The sequence below is a fragment of the Crotalus tigris genome, unplaced genomic scaffold (assembly GCF_016545835.1).
Source record: "Crotalus tigris isolate CLP2741 ecotype Arizona unplaced genomic scaffold, ASM1654583v1 scf7180000024439.5362192, whole genome shotgun sequence".
Lineage (NCBI taxonomy): Eukaryota > Metazoa > Chordata > Lepidosauria > Squamata > Viperidae > Crotalus > Crotalus tigris.
The window spans coordinates 3,761,196-3,773,641 of record NW_024100609.1 but is presented as its reverse complement, the minus strand read 5'-3'; the positions used below and the strand labels follow the sequence as shown (position 1 = coordinate 3,773,641).

Sequence of the window (12,446 nt, the reverse complement as noted above, 5' to 3'; positions counted from 1 at the left end):
GCCTGCTTCGGCAACAGACTGGCAACAAGAGAGGCTACATCAGGAGGACAGGTTAGTGGGCCATTTTTGTACTAAAGCAAGTAAGATCTGGTTGGTGCAAAAAAAAAATAGTCAAGAGACTGACCAAACTTCAGGGATCCTATTGGCAAAATTGAGCAAATTACAGAACAAGGAAGTTAACCACATACTATTTGGGCACTCTTACATGAGGGCTTTGCACAAGTTTAGACTCATTTTTCCGATGTCAGTGTTGGCAGGCTTGGGAAATGAATTGCCCATATTTCTGGCTGGTGTATATGAAACCAGAGCAAAGCTGGTTCTTGCTTCTGAATCACTATAGTTCTGCTGAGTTGTCGGGTTGTGTGTTTGCCAATTGGCAGGAATTTTGACCTTATCTGTCTTCCAGCTTCTAGACATACAACAGTCATTAGTCTTCCTCCCTCCCTCCCTCTCCCCATTAACACAGAGTTTAAGCAGGTACATATTATTTGGAGTTTATCTCCCCCTTCTTCATTCTTGAACAGATGTATTGATAAAAAGAGAATAGTGGCAAAACATGCCAGCCTCCTATCATTTCATGAACACAGCAAGCAAGAGATTTACAAGAATAATGCTATCTTACAGCCCAGAGGTTTTCCCTTAAAGCAACCACTCAGTTTTGTTTGTCTGCTTTTTAGCAAATAACCAGACAAATTCACACAACATTTACTAAAAAGATGAATCTGGGATGCTACCGGTAGAACCTTTATTCCTCTTGTGATTTTGTTGCTCCATCACCAGTAACAGATCAGTTTGAAGCTCTTTGTGTTCTTTTATTGATCAGCAGAAATGAAAACAACCATTGTCTGCTTCAACTTATTTGTGAAGGATTAGGAAACAAAAATAACAAAAATGCCTAGTTTTTGCAGCATGTCTGCTTGCTACCAAGGCTTTTATGCAGAGAAAACACAGGACTTAAGGACTTAGAGCCGGGATAAATTCTTGAGTTTTTACTCCGAAGTTGTCTACCTGAATCCTTACACTTTTGCACTATGCTGTGCAACATCCATTCTTTGGGGCTTGGTAAGAGTATTTTCAAAGAGAAATGACTGAGCTACATCTCTGGACAAAATGTCCACGTTGAACTCCATATTCAGATTTCAGCTTTTGATTTGATTCCTCCAAAACAAGGATTCATCTGGGGGGGGGGGAACCATGACAATGAGCCACAAGAGTGAGACAGACCTCTGTTTTATTGCCCCCCCCCCAAGGAACTCATTATTGGAGGGATCTAAACAAGAGAACAGGAAATCAAATAGTTAAAACCAGGTTCAGCTTTATAGAAAAAGCATGGAAAAAATCGGCTTCAAAAGCTGACTGTAAAATATGGTATGTTTGATTTTCCACCAACATACTCATGTATTTAAAAAAGTAATTTTTAATGGAAAAGCTTTTTGGCTGTCATACTTAAAGGTAGTCCTGTTATTAGCCCAGAGAACACTTTTTCTGTGTATATTTTAGTCACCTTGGTTTTGCAACTCAGTACACATTTTGAGATAATTTACATAGCAAGCTGGCTATAAAAATATGGACCAAGACTGTGGCCCATATGCCCTCTAGTCACAGGAGAAAAAAAAATCCATCCCATTGAAGTATTCCATTTTGTATGTTATTATGGATTTTTTTTTTCAATGATGACAATTCCATTGTACTAACATATCTGGTGTTTTAGGCAGGCAAGACGTTTAAATGTATGTTGCTTTAAAGTTCCTAATTTCCCTGAAAACATTTATCTTAGAAATTTACTTTAGCCATGCTAAGTTCTCTGGTCACTATCCAAAAAGCATCTAAGTTCATCCAATACTCCAGCTGTATGTGCTTCTTTCCAATGATGGATAGCCAAAGTATGTTGAATCCCGCATTTGTCTGCCTGATAACTTTCTCCAAGGAGTGGTCCCACCATCAGAATGAAAATGCCAACTAGATGTTTGACCTTTTGATCTGTGTATCTGTCAACCCACTCTGCAATAAGAATTTTAATCTAAATTTCTAACCAAAAGGACAGCTGTCTTGGCAAGGGGAAAGAAAAAGAAAATGGACAGCACTTCCCCTCTGTAGATTAAAAATGTTATTCTGAAATCCTAACGCACATTGATTTCATAACATAAATGCTCAGTAGCCAAAGCAATCCATAAAAAAATTATGTTACCAATATTGGAGGGCTCTTCAACAACCTGCTTCTCTCATGGTGAAATGTTTTTCTTTTTTACAGTCTATCTGTACTGATAGTATGGAGACTTCTTGGTGATGTATTGTGCCCCACCATGTAGAAATTGTTGGGGAAAAATAAATTAAATGAAGGCTCACATTTTTTGAGAAAAAAAAAATCATAAATGCTACTTGATCCTAGTACAGAAGCAGAGGGGGAAGCAGGCAATTCCCTGTTGTGCACATCTTGTTAAGACGGGTTTCTTCCAAACAGAATATTATAGAGAGTTTGCTACCACAGGCTACTCTGTGCCTGAATATGCCCCTTTAAATTCTTCAGCTTCTTGGAGACTCTCTGAGCAACATTATCAAAAACCCCTTTTCCTTTAACTTAAGATTATAAAAAGACACCCAAGGCAGCTTTGCCCAAAGGACCTTCCTTCCCTCCCAAAAACCTTTATGTAAGATATCCCAGGAAGAGATATATTACAGAAAATTTACTAAATTAACCTTCTAGATCAGACATGTCAAACACAAGGCCTGCAGGCTGGATTCAGCCCACCATGTGGTTCTGTCTGGCCCGGGGACCTGCTCTGAAAACAGCGGACCAGCTCACGGTACCTCGGCCCAGCCCAGACAGACTGGGCACTGATCTACAACCTGGTGCCAGCCATCAAAGCCAGAACATGCTCAGCTTAGATCCATGGGACAGCCCTGGAACCAGCGACGGGCACCCTTGGCCTACCTGCTGGGCGCGCGTGCAAGCAGAGTCCAGCATCCCTGCTGGCTGTCTTGCCCCACAGGCTAACTTCACCCAGGACGCCGGTGCTGGCCATCTCCTGTGCGCACACCCAGGGGGCGGGGCAGAGGCGGTAGGGCAGCTCCTTGCTGTCCCATGGATCTAAGGCTGAGCAAGTTCTGGCTTTGAGGGACACAACCAGGTTGTAGATTAGTATCACCACCACCCTCCCACCAGCATCTCCATGGCCCCCTCGCTGACCTAGCCTTGCAGCCACAAGGCTTCCCTTTCACCAGGACCGGCCCCGCCTGTGTGGGATAGCAATGGCCAGCTGCAGCATGGACACTGGCAGCGCTGGCAATCTCTCCCCCTTCCATCACCCCTTCCTGAGCACAGAGGAAGGAAAGAGATGAAAAGGAAGGGATGGAGGGAGGGAGGGAGGGAGGGAGAGAGAGGGAGGGAGGGAAGAAGGAAGGAACGGAGGGAGGGAGGGATGGAGGAGGAAGGAAGGAAGGAAGGAAGGAAGGAAGGAAGGAAGGAAGGAAGGAAGGAAGGAAGGAAGGAAGGAAGGAAGGAAGGAAGGAAGGAAGGAAGGAAAGGAAACTTGGTTGAAGATGCCCCAGTTCACGCAGTTCTGCTTCAATCTTGGATCCATTGAGACTTGGGCTCAAAGGAGAAAGAAAACAATTTTGTGTTCTCTTTTGTCACAAACAGGACTTTATTGGCAATCCAAGTTAACACTGGTATTCTTGAATTGTGAACGTATCCTCCCCTTGTATGTTGCAAACAGCATTTCCAGCGGGGAAAACAGGACAAAGCATAGTGGGGGAAAATATTTTTCTTTGCTATATTTCCAGTCTGAATTAGACCATGAGCAACTTAGCCAAGGAGAGCGAGCCAATCAGCAGCAGCCTTGAGGAGGAGATAAGTGCAGCCGGGCACCCCCTTAGGAAAGTCTGGATTGGGCACTTGCCCTCCACTGCCAGGGCTTTGGGCAGCCTGCATCATGGGGGTCCTCTGCATGGCCTGAGAGAGACAGCAAGGCTCCTCTGGTGGACAAGGCTATAGTGCTCGCCCTGGTCTCGCCCTCCTCGGCTGGAGAAAATGGATCCCTCCCAGCCCTGCCTGGGCCACCACAGGCACCCCCCCTCCCGACACGAGCAATGTTGAGGTGGCCATGCCCACCCCAGCCATGCCCACCCTGACTCTCAATCACAACTCTTATGTGGCCCTCAATGAAATCGAGTTTGACACCCCTGTTCTAGATGCTCTCAGTGGAAAGAATTGAATATGTCAAATTTTAAACATTTCCACAATACTTTTCCCAAAAGATTGGCAATGGAAAAATTAAAGGAATATGTTTTCATGTCTGAATAAACACCCCAACTGAGATAGAAAGCTTTAATCATTATAGTAGAGTTCGGCAAACATTTATTGATTATAGTACTAATATTGAGGGAGGGAGGGAGGGAGGGAGGGAGGGAGGGAGGGAGGGAGGGAGGAAGGAAGGAAGGAAGGAAGGAAGGAAGGAAGGAAGGAAGGAAGGAAGGAAGGAAGGAAGGAAATGTTTTGATATTTATTAATCACTTTTGATTATTTGGATGTATATGTCATGTTGACAAGGTGAGAGTATACATTTTAAGACTGTTTTGAGACTGAAAGGGAAAAAATGGTAATTTTGTAACTCTCTAATCCTTTAAGACAGTGGTTCTCAACCTGTGGGTCAGGACCCCATTTGGGGTCGAACGACCATTTCACGGGGGTTGCCAAACAACGCAGTCCGCCATTTTTTTCCCTTTTCCTTAGCTGTGCTACTCCCTTTTATTCTATTGGCTTTTGAAAGCCAATAGAATAGACTCTCTTGAATAGAGTCTAATTCTATTGGCTTTCAAAAGCCAATAGGAATTGTCCAGGATGTCTCTGCCCTGCTGAGCCCACCAAAAGTCCCATTCTGCAAACGGTGCTGCAAGTTGTCTGCAGCGAAGGCGAGCTGTCTGGAAGTTTCCACCCCTCCCTGCTGAGCAACTACTAAAAATGTAAGTAAAAGAGGGCCAGGGGTGGGAGGTGGGAGGCCGGTGGGGGCAGGGCAGGTTGCTGGCGTGCATGGGGCCCGGCGGGTGCCTTACCTCCCTTGGGCTGGGCCAGTTGGTGGCCCAGCCAGTGGTCAGCCTGCGCCATCTCTGCCGCTTGCCAGCTACGCCTTGGCCGGCGCAGGGGGTGGTACCACACATGCGCGGCACTCCTGGGCAGGGAAAGTCCTCGACTTACGATCGGTTGGGTAGTCCTCGACTTACGACCGGTTGGGTAGTCCTCGACTTACGACCGGTTGGGGTCACGGCATTAAAAAGGTTGAGAACCACTGCTTTAAGATATATGATTATATTAAATTCATTGCCAAATGCTCAGGATAAAAAAAATGTGAGAAGAAAAAAAAGAATGGAAGGTAATGATTCACAGAATTCTAACTGAAATCAATGAAGTCAGTCTCACATAATTGTACTTTGTCTATTTGAATAGAGTTCTGGGTCTGCGCTGTTTGCAGAGGGATTGCTAAGAAAGAAAGCATTTGTAGTCTCTTGATTAGATGTCATTAGGCAGACGGGCAGTAGAAATAAAGCCTAATTTTTATGGGCATTGTAATGAACAGAGACTGGCTGTTATTTTGTCCAATGGTCTTCAGTTCTCATTTGAAATAACATTGTGCTGAACCTTCTGGTGCATTCTGCTTCATTTCTTATTTTAGTACTGTGCTCTATTGTGACTACTGCTATTGTGAAACTGCTTCTATGGTGCCAGAGCTCCATTTCACAGTAGTAACTACATGTGACATCCAATTCAAGCCATCATCAGAAGCTATAGCTAGACCAGTGGTTCTCAACCTGTGGGTCGGGACCCCATTTGGGGTCGAACGACCATTTCACGGGGATCGCCAAACAACGCAGTCCGCCATTTTTTCCCCCTTTTCCTTAGCTGTGCTACTCTATACTATTGGCTTTCCCTTAGCTGTGCTAGTCTATTCTATTGGCTTTTGAAAGCCAATAGAATAGACTCTCTTGAATAGAGTCTAATTCTATTGGCTTTCAAAAGCCAATAGGAATTGTCCAGGCTGTCTCTGCCCTGCTGAGCAAAGTCCCATTCTGCAAACGGTGCTGCACCAGTTGAGTAGTCCTCGACTTACGACCGATTGGGGTCACGGCATTAAAAAGGTTGAGAACCACTGAGCTAGACATTCAGCAATTTGTGGAGGTACAAATGTCAGGAGCTGCAGAGTTGCTATCTGGCTGCATATCTCATAGTATGAGGTCCAGACCCAGCTATATAAAAGCATGGCTATGGATGGCTAATGTAGCACTAACCCTTGAATGAGGTCTTCAAACCCTTACCTCAGGGGTAGGCAACTTTGGCTCTTTTACGACTCGTGGGCTTCAACTCCCAGAATTCCTGAACCAGCTATGCTGACTCAGGAATTTTGGAAGTTGAAATCCACGAGTCATAGAAGAGCCAAGGTTGCCTACCCCTGCCCTAGCTCATAGGGTACATGGAATGGGCGGGATAATGTGTATCTGTCCCTCAACACTGTATAAGGTTCTGGGACTTCCCAGGTTTGTGCACAAATAACTATAGATAATTACTTCTTCTGGTGCTGAAATCACTTTTATTATTCCTTCTGTACAATGGTAGGCATGGGTCATCATCCAAAGCGGAAGGGGGGAAGGAGAGGAAAGGAATTAAATAATTCATTGCTCCAAAAGCTAAACTGAGGACGAGATTGATTGTCTGTCTAAGCTCAGGAGTGCTCATTATTTAAGGATGATCTCAGAAACTTTGTTTTGTTTCCAGGTTGGCTGCTGAAATCCATTTTCTTGAAGTTGATTCTGGCCACAGGAGGGTTAATTTTTACTTGAAGCAACTGCTCCGTGATTCCAGCCTGATTATATCACATCACATCCCCAAATTCTGCCTAGAAGAGAACCCACAGTTAATCCATCAAACGTGAATGAATCCAGAGTTTTCAATCACAGTTAAGCTAGACTTTTTTCATTATCTTTTCCTAGAATAAGAGAAAGCAATATAAAAAAATTCAAAAGTACTTTTTTGATAGCTTGTTGACAGAGTCACTATGACTCTGAGAAACTCTTCATAATGCTACAGAGAGACATCTAAATGAAACAGTTCTCCCTGCATTCATTCTTCAGATGATCCACAATCCAATATTCATCAACTGTTCTTTGCCACACATTATTTCATAATTTTGGCCTTAAAAAGGCATTAGGAATCACTAGTTTATTGCTAAATCTGATCAATTGCTTTATTATAAAAATTACTCTTTCTTAAACTCACCTAATCCCTTCTTGAAAACTTGAAAGAATTATCCAAGTAATGGTGTAGCATATTAAGTAGGTTTCCAACTAACTTCATCATATTCTTCTCCATTAGATGGAGATATCTTCTATTTCTACTTAAATATAGCTATTATTTCAATTAGGGTATGCAAAATATGCATTTATGTGAGTACGTGTGCCTTCTTTTATCTTCAATTCTGGTGCCTGCCCTACCTGAAACTGTGAGCTTCAATTTTTTCACATTTATCAAAAGCCTGAAACCCTGTGGAATGAGACTATTCAGAGAGAATATTTGTTTTTAAGGCACATTAATGTAAAACCTGATAGAATACATTCAGGCTATGGAAGGAACATAAGGAAATAGCAAAGGCCAAATATAGGGAGGAGGGGAAGCTTGTTCCCATTTTATATTTTGAAAGCCTTGGGTCTGTTGTTATGCTATCTAGGTATGTTGGCTAGCTTGGCTAAAGATGAACATGGGTTAGAGCAGTGGTTCTCAACCTTTCTAATGCCGCAACCCCATAATACAGTTCCCCATGTTGTGGTGACCCCCAACCACTTATGCATTACTGGGTGCCAGGGGCGTGGCCAAAGAAAAGGGGGGAAAAATGGTGGACAGCCTTGTTTGGCGACCCCCGTGAAATGGTCATTCGACCCCAAATGGGGTCCCGACCCACAGGTTGAGAACCACTGGGTTAGAGAGATGTTTTCAGAGACAGCACAACCAAACAAGAACAGAACAAGAAATTTGCTAATATGAGATGCTTGAGCAAGCTGACAATTTATAATTAAATGCAAACTGGCTGACTACTACTAGAGATAAAGTTGTTATATCTACCATAAACAAGGCTGGACAAGCATAATTCAAGGGTTACATGCGAGTCCCAAATTCCTTTTCTTGGAGTCTGAAACACACTCACCTGCACAATATTTCTGCCACCAACATTTTGTTGAGCTAAGCAGTCCTACATATCCAGGGAAGGGTTAATTGTAGCAGATACTACAATTAGTATTGCCTTGTTAATAGATATGATTTAAGCAGTTGCTTGGTGGTTGTGAGATTCTGGAGGATTCCTTTAACCTTCACCTTTTCTATAACCCTTTATTACTGTTCCTTTACTTTTCTTTCATAGAATGTGTTTCATTTGCTGCTCTGGTTATTTTCTTTCTGCTAGCTAGTGTTGAAGGAAAAGTCTTCATCATGGTTCAGTCCAAGCCAGGAATAAACAACATGGCAACTGCTTTAGAAAGAAGGTTGCAGTTTATTAGAGAGGAGAGCCAGACAGAAAGATGGCCCTGGAAGAAAAGAGAGCGAGCACATGTAGGGAGTGGGTTTTTATACCTTCTTGAGCTTTTTATTTGGAATTGTTCCTATGGTATAAATTTGATCTGAGTCTGAGTGTGCCTTTCTGGTATTCTGATGGTGGTAGGTTAATCCTATTATGTCTCAAGGGTCATATCCTGCTTCCCTGGGGCTGTGGCTGATGACTCTTAGATTTTTGGTGTTGATTCTAGGGATCTTTCTTCCTAATCCTAGTTTCCTGATTCCAGTCTTTCTGACAAGTTTATCATCTGCAATTCTACAGACTTGGTTTCTGCTTGGGACAGAGAGACTTGGGGGCAGGGTTGGTTTCTGCTTTTAAAATCCTTTAGGGAAATATATTCTGCCCTTTTAATATTTCCTTCTCTGGGGGGCTGACTTCCCACACTAGCTTATAGGTAAAGTTTAGCAGCCCTGACCTTACTGGCTAAAATAGGGGCAGGAAGTGTTCCAGGATCATTACATACTTTCCCCTTTCCTGCCTCATCACTTCCTGTTACAAAGCATTGAGGGGAAAGAGAAGGGAAGTAAGGCCCTTCCAGCCTCTATCTTCCATTCAGAGAAGCCACTCACAGGGCTTCAGCTGCAATCTTGATCTATCTGGAGATACTACAGGTGAGCAGCGTATCCTCCTTACACACCAGTTACATTTTTTGGCCTAGAGCAGGGGTGTCAAACTGCCAGCCCGCAGGCTGGATGCGTCATGCCGAAACCGCGCCCACTTCATTGCTGGCAATGGAAAAAAAGACGTGATACGTTGCGACATGTCACGTGACATTACGAGTTTCACACCCCTGGTCTAGAGTATAAGTAAGTCACTTAGGTTATACTTAGGAGCACATGGTTTCCTTTATGGAGCATGGGTCTAGTTGTTATTCATGTTGTAATCATATACTATTGCTTGTTTTTTTGTTTTTTTTTTACAGATTTACCAGAACTTGCAGCATTCAATAAAGATTAGATGGTTAAATGCTGTCTCCTTTGTTGAATGGCAAGAAAGGCTAACTGCTTGGGTGGCTTTCCATAGAGCCACAAGGTTATGGATGAGCGAGTCCAGGACAGAATGATCACACAGAATCATGTTCTTTCCCTCCTGTTTCTTAGTGAACATCAGCATCATCTGAACTGTAATTACAGGTTTGTATATGAGGATAATGTAATTCTTTAAGTGGGGCAATTGCCTTGAGAAGGGAGGGAAGAGAGAAATGAGGATAAAAAGCTGAACTGAAGCCATTTAAAACACTGATCACAAGGCTGTCCAATAATTTCCCAATCACACCTTTAGCTGCATAGAATAATTCATACCACATAACACAGTTTACAGTGGTGGACTGAAAAATGCACATTTAATTGCTGACTTTAAGTAAGAAACCAAGAAAAGTAGAAGACTTTAAAAATAAATCCAGCCCCCTCCTCCCAATTCTTAATTCCGTAAAGTTATATTGCCATTGTAGCATCCATGTTTGAATTTTGGTTATCTTACTACTGTACCCCAACTTTACAATTATATTTTCAAAGACACATATAGTAGCTGAAATGAATTCCCATCTAGCTCAACTTTGCCTCGTCAGACCTACAGTGGAGACCTCTTCTTTTGATGCTAGCATATCTAATTAAGTGAAGAAATTACTGTTCTCTCTGCTAAAGATCTTTTGACTAAATTAAGCCCTATGTAAATATGTGTGCATGCTTGCATGTGTAAGTAGGTAGGTAGATGGAAAGAAGGAAGGAAGGAGGGAAGGAATGAAGGAAGGAAGAGACAGAAAGAAAGAAAGAAAGAAAGAAAGAAAGAAAGAAAGAAAGAAAGAAAGAAAGAAAGAAAGAAAGAAGGAAGGAAGGAAGGAAGGAAGGAAGGAAGGAAGGAAGGAAGGAAGGAAGGAAGGAAGGAAGGAAGGAAGGAAAGAAGAGGAAATAATGATCTCAAGTTCTATATAATCCCATTTCAAAAATTCAGCTGTCTGCTTCCATTTGGAATTATAACTCTTCTACAGGTCTCTTCCAAGTGGCCATTTACAGACAGTTCCCTTTAATTTCTGTTCTTGCTTCACTACGTTTGCTGCTCTTTCATTCTGTCAGTTGAGATCACTGTTAGCAGTTTAACAAAATTTAAGTGAATTTCAGGTGAATGCTCAATTGTTGTTTACAGATTCCTTTGAGGCACAGAAATGGAGTTAGTTTTCCCATTCCATAGAGATGAAAAACCATTAGCAGCCATACCTGGAGTGGAAAATAAGAAATATTAAATCCTGAAGACAAGTGAAGACAATTTAAAGTGACAGATCCTGTGAATGAAGAATAAACGTATCATAAATTCCTTCAAAAACATATTGTACCCCAGAGATATGGATACACACACACCTGAGAGAAGTTGTCACAATGCAAATGGTTCATTTCATAAATAAAAAAATTTAAGTGCCCAGCTATACAACCTGTCACAACATAATCATTCAAACCAGTGAAAGGGATCGCTCTCCCATACATCAAAAACATTTCTAAGACAAGCAACTATCTACTACAATCTCTCATTATCACTGTAGCATACAAATCAACAAAATTACTCCAAAATATCTTAAATGAAGCCAAGACACAGTAACCAAATAATTAAAACCAGAAGTCATCTGGTTAAGATAAGGAATAAAATAGGCACTAGGTATATAGGACAGACAGGTAAAGACTGGTCAAATGCATTGACAAAAGTCAATTAGGAGCCAGAAGACATGACAAAAATTCACTAATCTCTCAACACATAGACAAATTCAACCACAATTTCAACTGGGAAACTCTTGATATTGTAGACCAGTGGCTCTCAACCTGTGGGTTGGGACCCCATTTGGGGTCGAACGACCATTTCACGGGGGTCGCCAAACAACGCAGTCTGCCATTTTTTCCCCCTTTTCCTTAGCTGTGCTATTCTCTTTTATTCTATTGGCTTTTGGAAGCCAATAGAATAGACTCTCTTGAATAGAGTCTAATTCTGTTGGCTTTCAAAAGCCAATAGGAATTGTCCAGGCTGTCTCTGCCCTGCTGAGCCTGCCTAAAGTCCCATTCTGCAAACAGTGCTGCACCAGTTGAGTAGTCCTCGACTTACGACCGGTTGGGGGTCGCGGCATTAAAAAGGTTGAAAACCACTGTTGTAGACCAAGCTGAATCCAAAAACTACAGAGAATTCTGGCAAGCTTGGCATTCAGACAAATCAGCCATCAAAAGACACATGGAGATAAGGCCTTTCCACATTTAAAGAACCAAAATCAAGGAATGAAACAACCAACTCAGAGCATATCCTTGTTGGCAGTCATCACCCACATAAGGAGAGAAGAGAACCAGATAACCACACCATAAGAAGAAACAATACCCAAATAAATGAACCATTAAGTAAATGTGTTTGTTAACAAAAGCTGCAGTTGTTACGCAACTACTGCTGTCATTAACTGAACCCATTGTTTGGTATAGAGCAGTTTTGCCCAAAATAACCGCCAGTTTCCAGCAAAAAACGTAAATCACAATCACTTGAGTACAGGACACTTTTTAAACTGGTATGCCTGAATTGAACTCAATACTCAAGGTGGGTTCTCACCAAAACTGAATTAAAAGGGACTTATTATTCACAGTAGTATTTAGAAGTTGTTCTTGTGTTTGAGGAAAGCTAAAAATGCATTTTTGTAGCCACCTCATCCTGCAAGCTCATATTCAGTCTGCAGTCAATTTGTCTTTTTCATTATCATCAGGCATCATCAGCCTATAGCTGTGCATTTGGTTTTTGTTTGTTCAGTGAAGGACTTTGTACTTCTTTTCTTAAATTTCATTCTGCTTACTTTCAACTCATTCCATTAACCAGACTTTTTCCAGCTGGGGTTCT

At 42.2% G+C, this 12,446-nt stretch overlaps 1 long non-coding RNA gene across 1 annotated transcript; it reads left to right on the top strand.

The window, feature by feature from the left end:
- The first annotated feature begins 1 nt into the window (after position 1).
- On the top strand, positions 2 to 11,438 carry LOC120302909. Its single transcript, XR_005555274.1, has 4 exons — positions 2 to 51; positions 6,767 to 6,947; positions 9,517 to 9,727; positions 10,737 to 11,438. It is a non-coding gene; the product is annotated as an uncharacterized LOC120302909 (long non-coding RNA).
- Positions 11,439 to 12,446: the final 1,008 nt, after the last annotated feature.